At 41.5% G+C, this 11,208-nt stretch overlaps 1 long non-coding RNA gene across 1 annotated transcript in view; it reads left to right on the top strand.

Moving 5' to 3' along the window:
• LOC125150078 (uncharacterized) overlaps positions 1-11,156 on the top strand; it is a 78,146-nt gene extending 66,990 nt beyond the window's left edge. The window contains exon 3 of the long non-coding RNA XR_007146159.1: positions 11,081-11,156. This is a non-coding gene — a long non-coding RNA (uncharacterized LOC125150078). The remainder of the gene's footprint in view (positions 1-11,080) is intronic.
• Positions 11,157-11,208: the final 52 nt, after the last annotated feature.

The following is an 11,208-nucleotide window of genomic DNA, read 5'->3' on the forward strand; positions in this document are numbered from 1 at the left end:
GGTCTGTTTGACAGAAAAGAATGTGTCTGATGAGAGGTTGTCACTTAAACATATGATCCACAGTTGCATTTTTTTTTTAATTTAAGTATAGTTGACACACAATGTTACATTACATTCAGGTGTATATCGTGATTGACAAGTCTATATACCGTGCTCCCCACAAATGGAGCCGCCATCTGCCCCATACAACCGGATTACAATACCATTGACTATATTCCCTAGGCTGTCCCTTTCATCCTCGTGACTTCTCATCCCATAACTGGGAGCCTGTGTCTCCCTCTCCCCTTCACCCATTTTGCCCATCCCCTTACCCCCCCTCCCATCTGGCAACCATTGGTTTCTTCTCTACTTATGGGTCTGTTTTTACTTTTGTTAGTGTATTCATTTGTTTTGTTTTTTAGATTCCACATATAAGTAAAATCATATGATATTTGTCTTTGATCTGTCTCACTTAGCATCATACCTTCTACCTCCATCCACACTGTTACAAATCGCACAATCTCATTATGGATGAGTAATATTCCTGTGTGTGTGTGTGTGTGTGTGTGTGTGTGTACCACATCTTTTTGTCCATTCATCTGTCAGTGGATACTTGGGTTGCTTTCATATCTTGGCTATTGTAAATAATGCTGCAGTAAACATAGGGGTGAATATATCTGTTTGAATCAGTGTTTTTATTTTCTTTGGGGAAATACCCAATAGTGTAATTACTGGATCATATGGTAATTCAGTTTTTAATTTTTTGAGGAACCTGCATACTGTTTTCCACAGTGGCTATACCAGTTTGCATTCCCACCAACAGTGCATGAGAGTTCCTTTTTCTCCACATTCTTGCAAACACTTACTTCTTTTGTTTTTGATTCTAGCCATTCTTACTAGTGTAAGGTGATATCTCATTGTGGTTTTGATTTTCATGGTTTTGATTTCCCTTGATTAGTGATGTTGAGTGTCTTTTCACATGTCTGTTGGTCATCCGTATGTCTGTTCAGGTCATCTGCCCGTTTTTGAATTGGACTGTTTGTGTCTTTTGGCGTTGAGTTGTATACATTCTTTTTATATTTTTAATATTAACTGCTTATCAGATATATCATTTGCAAATATCTTCTCCCATTCAGTAGGTTGCCTTTTTATTTTGCTGATGATTTCCTTTGCCATGCAAAAGCTTTTTACTTTGGAGTAGTCCCAGTAGTTTGTTTTCTTTTGTTTCCCTTGTTAAGGCCAATGTCAAATAAATCACTGTCTATGTTTTCTTCTAGGAGTTTTATGGTTTCATCTCTCACATTTAGGTCTGTAATCCATTTTGAGTTTATCTTTGTGTATGGTGTAAGAAAATAGCCCGGTTTCGTCGCTGTCCTAGCTACATTTGTTGAAGAGACTTTGATTTCCCCATTGTATTTTCGTGCCTCCTTTGTGGATTAATTGGCCATATAAATGTGGGGTTTATTTCTGGGCTGTCTATCCTGTTACTGCACAATAGTATGGTACTGCACAATAATAGACACAAAGCTCCCTGTTCCCTGTGAGTAAGCACCAAACCAACCTCCTAGGCTTGCCTTAATGCTGTCAGCACTGACCCTTAGTATTCTGGAGCTTGGGTCCTACATTCCAGACGCTGTTTGTTGAATGGCTGGATGGGGAAATCTTACCAGCATTCATGTTCCCAACTGTGGGAGCGGGTGTGTTGTCAAGGTATCCTTTGTGCCACAGGAGCAAAGCCATATGGAACCTCGATTCTTTAAGGCAGGATATCAACTGATGAAAGAAGCAGGGAATAGTATTTGAGTGCAGAGACCCTAGCATAAGGACCCCTAGATTCTATGTCAAACTCTGTCACTGTCGCTTCCATAAATCTCTAAAACTATATTATCTCTACAATAGGACTAAAAGCCTTCGAACTTATTGGACTGTGAGGACTAAATGACATAATGTATTTAGGCAATTCTCACAGTGTCTGGCACATAGTTTGTATCCAATAACCAGTCATAACCAGCAATAGTTGGGAGCAGAAGGGGCCAGAGGGGTGGAACAGTTACTAAAACCAGGCAAGAGCCACAGGTGTGGCTGTAGGTGAGGGCTACCCAACAGAAGCTATGCTGTTCAGCAGAGGAAGGCAGTCAGTACTGACCATTAGCCCAGCAGGGTGAGGTTCTGTCATTGGAGCCACTGCCACACCCTCAGCTCCAATTGAGGACAGGGTGGAAAAGAAAGGCCCGTCTGTGTCCTCTCATGCTCTGATATCCTGCTGAGGTCTTCCATTAGCTGGATCTACCCCGAAGCCAAAGATGAGGAAACCAGGCTCATGGAGTTTTTAGAGGTCAGCCTCCTAGGCACAAAGACTGCTGGGACAAATGGAAAATGTCCAGCACACCATTTCTACAAACTTTGACCATGTTTGGAAGTCCTAGTTCAAAAGAAAGGAATGTTTCTACCACAGGACTCAGCTGTGGTTCTATTGAAGTGGAAGCTGGATCTGCCCCCTTCATCATTTTGGTTTCTCACTGTGATGGAATTGGGATAACTGATCCCAATTACCAAGGAGAAATTGGGTTGCAGCTATACAATCAGGGCAAGGAGAACTCTGCACGATGACCAGAGACTCACTGGGCATATCTGAATACTCCCATGTGCAGTACTAATGGTCATTAAATAACTGCAGGAACTTGATAAGGTCGAGACCACTTAAATTTCAGAACATGCAGAAATTAAATGTTGTATCACCACACCAGGCAAAAAATTCCTGATCTACAAAGGAGCCGCATAGGGCAAGGGAAACATAAATGAAGTAGGAAGTTATAATTATCCATTTTAACCTTGCAACAAGCTGTTGAGACAGACAGACATGTAAAATGTTAATCATTTCTTCCTTGCCCCTCTTTCCTTGTTACCTTGTGTCAAGAGTGCTGGTGGAGACAAATATTACAATTTAGTTTCTAGGTCAAAGTATACCCAAATTGACATCACCTCAAAGCAGTATAGTGGTTGGTAGGCTTCTGATTCTCATGTGTAGGGGATGAGCTTCTCTTCACCTGATCAATGGCAAGAATAATTGCTGAGTGGCAAAACAGGCAGACCATTTGGGTTTTCTGTTTGCCTTTCCTCATATCCACTCTTCCTCCCCTGCCCTGTTCTATGCCTCTAGAGGCAGATCTTTTTGGAGAGTATCACCTGGGCTCACCACAGCTCGTTTTGTTTCCATTTGTGTTTGGACACTTCGAAGAGGAGACTGGAAGCAGGAGGAAAGAGGTAGGATATGTTTTCTACTTTCCTTCTCTGTTTGGGACTGATGACCTAGTAGTGGCTGGGTCCTTCCACAATTGGAACTCTTGACCAGAGGCCTCTCTTCTGTGGCTCTAGCTCATGGAGCTCTGGAAATGCTTTCCTCCTTTGCATGTTAGTGCAGAGATGGTATGGACTTCCCACGGTTGCTAGTTGTTGATGGTTCAGGCCCAACTTCATGGTTCTCTTAATCTCACCCACACCCTCTTAAATAGTGTATTCATTAACATCTCTTCAGCTGAACCGAGTAGAATTCCAGTTCCCAGTGGAAACCCAATGGATGCACTTCAAACGATATACCTACAGTATACTCTTATATGTATGATATTGTTCACAATTTTATTTTTTTAAATGTTTATTTATTATTGAGACAGAGCATGAGCAGGGGAGGGGCTGAGAGAGAGAGGGAGACACAGAATCTGAAGCAGGTTCCAGGCTCTGAGCTGTCAGTACAGAGCCCAATGTGGGGCTCGAACTCACGAACCATGAGATCATGACCTGAGCCGAAGTCAGATGCTTAACCGACTGAGCCACCCAGGTGCCCCGATATTGTTCACAATTTTAAGATAGAAGTGAAAAAGTGGCCATAGAATATATACCTTTGGAATTAAGAGAAATCTAGGTATAGTTATTGAACACAATGGAATACGGGTAAGAGGATTAAAGGAAATTATTTCAGTATCAAATGACATATAACTTTGGGTGTTTGGGTGGCTCAGTTGGTTGAGTGTCCAACTCTTGATTTCAGCTCAGGTCGTGCTGCCAGAGTCATGGGATTGAGCCCTGTGTTGGGCTCCATGCTAGACGTGGAGCCTGCTTAAGATTCTCTCCATCTCTCTCCTCCCATCTCCCACTCTCTCTCTCTCTTAAAAAAAACAAACAAACATACAACTTTAATGAGTATGTGTATTATTTATAACTGTCTGAATTACTGAATGTTTGTATGTTTTTACACACACACACACACACACACACACAAATAGGTGCTTTTAATCATTTTGCATGGTAGCATGATTTTTATGTTAGATAGCATTCATACATCCCACCTTTTAAAAGTAGGCTCCACACCCAGCACGGAGCCCAGCACGGGGCTTGAACTCACAGCCCTGAGATCAAGACCTGAGCTGGGATCAAGAGTTGGACAATTACCCAACTGAGCCACCCAGGTGCCCCCATATGTCCCATTTTTAAAAGGTGTATGACTTTCTGCAAGTGTGTATACAATTTTCATTGTTGGATTTTTCTTTTTTTGCTACTGTCAATAACACTGTGATAAACAGCTTCATATATATAACCATTTAATATGTTGATTGTAAATACCAAGTTGAGTAGTACACATATTTTAGAATTGATGTAAAATCCTCAACTCATTGAAAGTCCTTCCCCCCAGGACCGTAAAATTATTCACCATTTCCCTGTATACCATAAAGTAGTTTTTAAACAAACAACATTTTTGAAAATTCAAGGTATGTATGGTAGTATTTCCTTTTAACAGAGATGCTTTCCCAAGGACTATGAATTTCTCCATTAATCTGAGAATGAGGTTTAGCCAAGAGCCTCGGTCTGTGAAGGAAGGCATCTAGGTGCACAGTGTGGGCTGAGGCCAGAAGCTCTTCAGTAGTAAGCTATTCTGGAACAGTTTCCCAAGCTGTGGGGAACACGATCTAAATTACAACCTCACACTTGAATCATGGAACATGTTTATACATTTGAACCAACAGAGAACATCACTGAGTTTTGTACGTTCTCCTGCTTCCCCCAGCCCCTGGCAATTCCTAATCTGCCTTCTGTCTCAATAGATTTGCCTATTCTGGACATTTCACATAAATGGAGTCGTACAACGTATATGGTCTTTTGACTCTGGCTTCTCTCACATAGTATCAGGTTTTCAGGTTTCATCCAAGTTGTGGCATATAATACTGCTTCGTTCCTTTCTATGGCTGAATAATATGCAAATGTGTGGGTGTACCGTCTTTTGTTTATCTGTTCAAAATTGATGGATGTTTGGGGGCACCTGGGTGGCTCGGTCAGTTACTTCTGACTTCAGCTCAGGTCATGATCTCACGGCTCATGAGTTTGAGCCCCACGTTGGGCTCTGTGCTGACAGCTCAGAGCCTGGAGCCTGCTTCAGATTCTATGTCTTCCCCTCTTTGTCCCTCCCCCACTCACGATCTGTCTCTCTTTCAAAAATAAATAAACATTAAAAAAATTTTTAAATTGATGAATATTTATATTATCCCTATCTTTTGTTATTATGAGTAACACTACTATGAACAGTTCTCAGGCAGATATAGATATAGATATAGATGTAGATATACATATAGATGCAGATATAGATATATGGGAGTGGAATTACTGGGTCAGATAGCAAGTGTGTTTCAGGTTTTTTTTCATTTTTTTAATGTTTATTTTTGAGAGAGGGAGAGAGAGTGGGGGAGGGGCAGAGAGAGAGGGAGACACAGAATCGGAAGCAGGTGGCAGGCTCTGAGCTGTCAGCACAGAGCCCAACGTGGGGCTTGAACCCACGACCCGTGAGATCATGACCTGAGTTCTAATCAGATGCTTAACCCACCGAGTCACCCAGTTGCCTCTTTCACTTTTTGAGGTTGAACAAATACACAGTGCCAGCAGCAGTAAGCAAGGATACCAATTTCACTGCACACTTGTATAGTAGTTAAGAGCTTAGGCACCAAAGTGCCTGGGTTTGAACCTTGGCTGTGCCACTTCTGACTGTGGAAGCTTACACAAGTTACTTAAGCACTGGTGCCTCAGTATCCATATCTCTGAAATAGGGGTGATAACGGTACCCTCCTCATAGGATAAAACTTAAGGAAGCTAATATATGGAAATTACCAAGACAGTGTCCGACATGTACAAAATCTATGTCTTACTATATTAATCTTTACTATAATGATTGCTTTTTGTTTTGTTAATTTGATAGTTGAAGAAAGTGATGATATAGTATGCTGAGGTGTGCCATTGAGATGGCATAATCGGAGATGACAGTAATTTAAGGGGGCAGCAGAGTCAAGGAAAGCTTTTTTCAGCAGGGGTGAAGGGTGATTATATTTCAGAGTGTAAAGTGAATAAAACCAAGGCTTCACATGGTTCAGTCCAAGCATGTAATGGCTTTCTAAGGAAATATAAACTGACAACTGAAATACTGAAAAATAATACATAAGCTTACTGAAGAATTTCCTGCAAATGTTCTCCTCAGCCTGTTTAACAGACTCCAAGATCTTCTCTATATATTTCTCTCGTTCCCGATTTTTTTCCACTCACAGTACCTATTTATATTTCTCCTCCTTCTTCCTTCTTCTCGACTATGAAAAGACCACTAGACTAGACCCGGGTTAACTTCCTCTTTCTCCAGCCCATGTGGCTCACATGACTCTGTTCTCTGCCTGTGACTCTCAGCCTCCTGCACCCCTGAGGAATCAGCACAAATACCCTTTTTAAAAATTTGAGAACAGTCTCTGAACTCTGATGAATAAGGTGATCCACTTTATTATCTATTACCTTTCCTTTTCAGCTCTTCACAAGAAGGGCACAACATATGTTTGTGCTACCCAGGGACACCAAAAAATCATACCCAGACCTCAGTCTTAATTCTGTTTCTGTTGTTCCCATGGCAAGCATCCCTGGAAATGCTGTACCACTTGGCCTGCCATAGTCCCATTGATTTCTTCTAAGTGAATCTGGGAACAAGCATTTCAACGTTAGAATGTATTCTTCCCCATGTTAGCTCCCCATCTTCCTCTTGCCCTCCATAAACACATGAAAAATGATGACCTAACTGGGTTAAATCATTTGTGGTTACAGCAGGCATTAATTATCCCCTTTACCAAAACCAATCAAATGAGGGTTATTTCCAGAATTATTGGAATCTGTGAAATACAGGGTGACAGATACCAACCCTACTTCACCAGAAGCAAAACTAGGACTACCTTTCCAACCCAAACCTAGGCCAGCCCTCATGGGTGATGGGGAAACTGCTTATCTTCCCTGCCCATCTCTCTTTCTCAAAACAGAAAGGCCTTAATGTCCTTTCAGTAAAAGTTGGGGAAAAGAAAAAAAACAACTACTTCTCATTCTTTTATGATGAGTCTGCAGTCAGGAGTGGCAGATTAAGTAGGTTCTCAATCCTGTGACTTGGATGTGACTATAACCTTTGAATAAGCACTTATTCAGACCAGAGAAGAAAAATCAGTTATTTCCTTCAAAGGAGAGGCTTTGAAGACTTTTAGGTATTGAGAACTCACATAGTTCTTGGTTTAAATCTCAGTGTGAGTATAAGATAATACTTCTGGAGGCAATTCTACAAGAGACACTGGAACTAAATCATGCCCTTAAATCAAGTGAAATGACTCAGAGGGGACTGTTTGACTTGTATAACATTCACTTACGTAATTTTTAGTCTAGGATATTAAATCAATAAAGAATATTTTCTAGTATCTTCTAAAAGGGTATCTCCCACTTGTAAACTTTACTTTTAGTGGCCTTCATTTATTGAGATACCTTAGAACTAAGTTATTTCCCATAGAGTCCCAAAGTCCCACAGCATTGATTCAAGTCATAAGTATTTCTGTGGGTTTATTAATTCCTGAGGACAGGGGACATTGTTGGAGATCTCATCTTTGTTTTCAAGTGCCCACAGCATGGGAGCTCCCCTTTGAAGGCTAGATAGAACTCTTCAATTGGCCAGCCCATCCCCAGCTGAGGACAGGGAGGAAGGAGACAAATACAGTGTAAAGGGAGAGAAGCATCTGAACATGGGTGTCAGGAGATGACAGCTGCTTCTCTCTGACCATCCCCGTGTGTGAATTCCTCCTGTATTTTAAACACTTGTGTGACTAGGGCAAAGTGTTATCTATGAAATCTGTTTGGCACAGATGTACAGATTATGAACAGATGATGAAGGAGGAAGCCAACAGAAGGCAGCAGGTGGTGGATAGGGACACAGAGAGAGAGATGGGCATAACACAGGGCAGCGGTTTACAGTTGCACACAATCAAAAATAGAACGTGGAGACACATTTGGATATTCTCTCTATCTAGTAATAAAATGCATTTGTAAACTTTCAATGCAAACCAAGCAGGTTGTTGATATTCTTAAAGTCTCTTTATTTTATCCTGTTTGTGATGGCCAAGAAAGTTTACTGGAAATTGCTCCTTCACCAGGAAATTGCTAATGGCACTTCAAGCCCAGTTGTTCAGAACCTACAGTCTATCCTCCTTTTAAGAACAGAACAAAGATTGGGACGCCTGGGTGGCGCAGTCGGTTAAGCGTCCGACCTCAGCCAGGTCACGATCTCGCGGTCCGTGAGTTCGAGCCCCGCGTCGGGCTCTGGGCTGATGGCTCAGAGCCTGGAGCCTGTTTCCGATTCTGTGTCTCCCTCTCTCTCTGCCCCTCGCCCGTTCATGCTCTGTCTCTCTCTGTCCCAAAAATAAATAAATGTTGAAAAAAAAAAATTAAAAAAAAAAAAAAAAAAAAAAAGAACAGAACAAAGATCATCTCTCTCGTTTTAAGGGCAAATGTGGAAGTGGGATAGGCAGAACTAGAGTGAAGGGTGGTACTGATACTCGTTAACCAAATTACAGGAAAGGGTGCTACGTCTGCACTTGCAAAGAACTCTTGGTTCAGTTTTTCCTTAAACATTATACCATCAGTTTTCAAAACTTTAGTGTGCACATGAACCACCCAGGGATGGTGTTGAAATGTGCATGTCCAGACCAGCCCCAGGAGAACTGGATTCAGCAGAGACCTGGATTCTGTATTTAAACACCTACGCCAAGTCAACTGTGATGCGAGTCAACCTTAGAAACACGCTGAGAAATGGCACGTTGGCAATGATGAGTTTTTTCCTCTAAAAATGAATAGAGTAAGAGCAGCGAGAAAGGATATGGCAATACTGAAGATGATCTGGATGTCTCATCCCACACCTTCGGCTTCTCACTGGTCTCCTCCTGTCTCAGCACTTCTCCGTCTACTTTACCCAAATCACAAAGTCAGGATTGTTTTGATTCTCATGTATATTTTTACGTTTTTTAATTTTAATTCAAGTATAGTAACATACAGGATCTCATATATTTTTTGAAGTGATAAATTCTCCTTTTTTCTAAACACATCCTGGTTTTTTTGTTTGTTTGTTTTTTAATATCTCCAGAAGGTACCAAAAACTTCATTAAGAACCTTGATAAGCTGTATGGGAAATCAATGGCTGAAGGGTGAAAACAGGTGGGGAAGATGAATAAGATCAGCAATCATCAAATTACTAATATGTAAATCACTGAGCAGCAATCTGAGTAAATACTTTCCATTCCCATCACTGAGTTCAGAGAAAGGCAGATTCCATTCACTCTCTGCCTTCTCTGTTGATCATTATGTAGATCCTGGACATCACCTTAGTAAAGCAAACAATAAACTAAACACCCTCCCTCCCCCCTCCTCTCAGTTTGAAAAATTATTCATAGATCATAGAGGCCATCTAAGAGGATATTACTTAATCCTCACTACTACTCAGTGAATTGGTTGCTCAGGATAACTTAGCTAGTTAGCAGCAGGTGGCTCTAGAGACAGTTTTTTTCTTTCTTTTTTTCCTCACACAATAGTCATGACCACACTCACAGGTCATGAAATCTTGTGTCCTGGGTCTTAACTCTCATTTTTAGAAAAATGAAAGATAAAATAGAAAATATCAGACAAAGTTGGGATAATACTGCCGTATTCCACTATGTGGCCTCAAAAAGAGATTTGAAAGAGGGAGCGTCTCAGCTGAATCTCCAAGTATATTTACAATTTGATTGAGGCTAAAGAGAATTTCACACTCTCTACCAGATTTTTAAGGCAGTATCATCCTCAGTATTTTTCTAGGTTAAAGAATAAAAACGTGATATTCTTGAGAATGTGAAGTCTTACTTGGGAAGCAAATGCCATAACCAAGGCAATGGGCATCTTGATATTCATCCGTTATGCAGTATTTTGAATTGCAGTTGAAATAAATAAGCAGGAAAGTCAAAACAATGAAGAGTTCAGGTTACCAATTTAAAATTACAAAGAGAGGGAGACAGAGACCAGAAGGGAGGGAAGAAGGAAGGAGGAAGAGAGGGAAGCACCTACAAGTCCAGCAATGGGGAACGCTTAAGTAAATTATGCCATCACCCTCTGTGTGACTCACATGGTTTTTAGCTAGTCTCCTCCATGGGTCTGGAGGGTTTTCCTTATCTTCGCCTAGAATGTGCTAACCTAACCTGAACCCCCAAGGATGGCAAGACAGCAGGGATCGAGAGCATTCTTAAAAGATGTAACCGGTGATGGGAAGTTCTTTTCATGTCAAAGCAACCTAAGTTTCATTATGTCGAGGAACTTTGAGGAAGTCCTCAAAATTCACGTATTAAAAGTATATTTCCTATTACACACACCCGTACTTTCTAGAATAAAAACCAAAGCCATATGGGCTTGCCATTTTACTTCGTATGTATTGTGGAATTACATCCAGCTACGACAAGATGTACCATCTTGTGAAAAGTTTTTATCGGAAGACTGTGGGGGTTGGGGGGTGGGGGGAACCTGGTGGGCAGAACGTCAGGTGTCTGGATTCCTAAAATAAAAGCCGTCTGAAGTCTTTGTAATCAGCTCAGACGTCAGTTTGTTTTCAACCTTTGTTTTATTTTTTCAACCTCTGTTTTAAAAGAATAGGTCGGAATTATAAGATTGCTTTAATGCGGAAGCTTTTCTCTTTAACAGCTGATTTACAAGAACCCGGGCCTCTATTTTCGCTTTCGGTTTCTACTTTTTCTCCTAGAACGCAACCGCTAACTCCCCACTAGGAGCCCAGCCTAGAGAACGGATCAAGGACGAAGGGCGCGCCGGGGTCTCAGGGGCGGGGCTGCGGCCGGGTGGGGCGGAGCCCCGCCCCGCCCCGCCCCCCGC

The sequence above is a fragment of the Prionailurus viverrinus genome, chromosome D4 (genome assembly GCF_022837055.1).
Source record: "Prionailurus viverrinus isolate Anna chromosome D4, UM_Priviv_1.0, whole genome shotgun sequence".
Classification (NCBI taxonomy): Eukaryota; Metazoa; Chordata; class Mammalia; order Carnivora; family Felidae; genus Prionailurus; species Prionailurus viverrinus.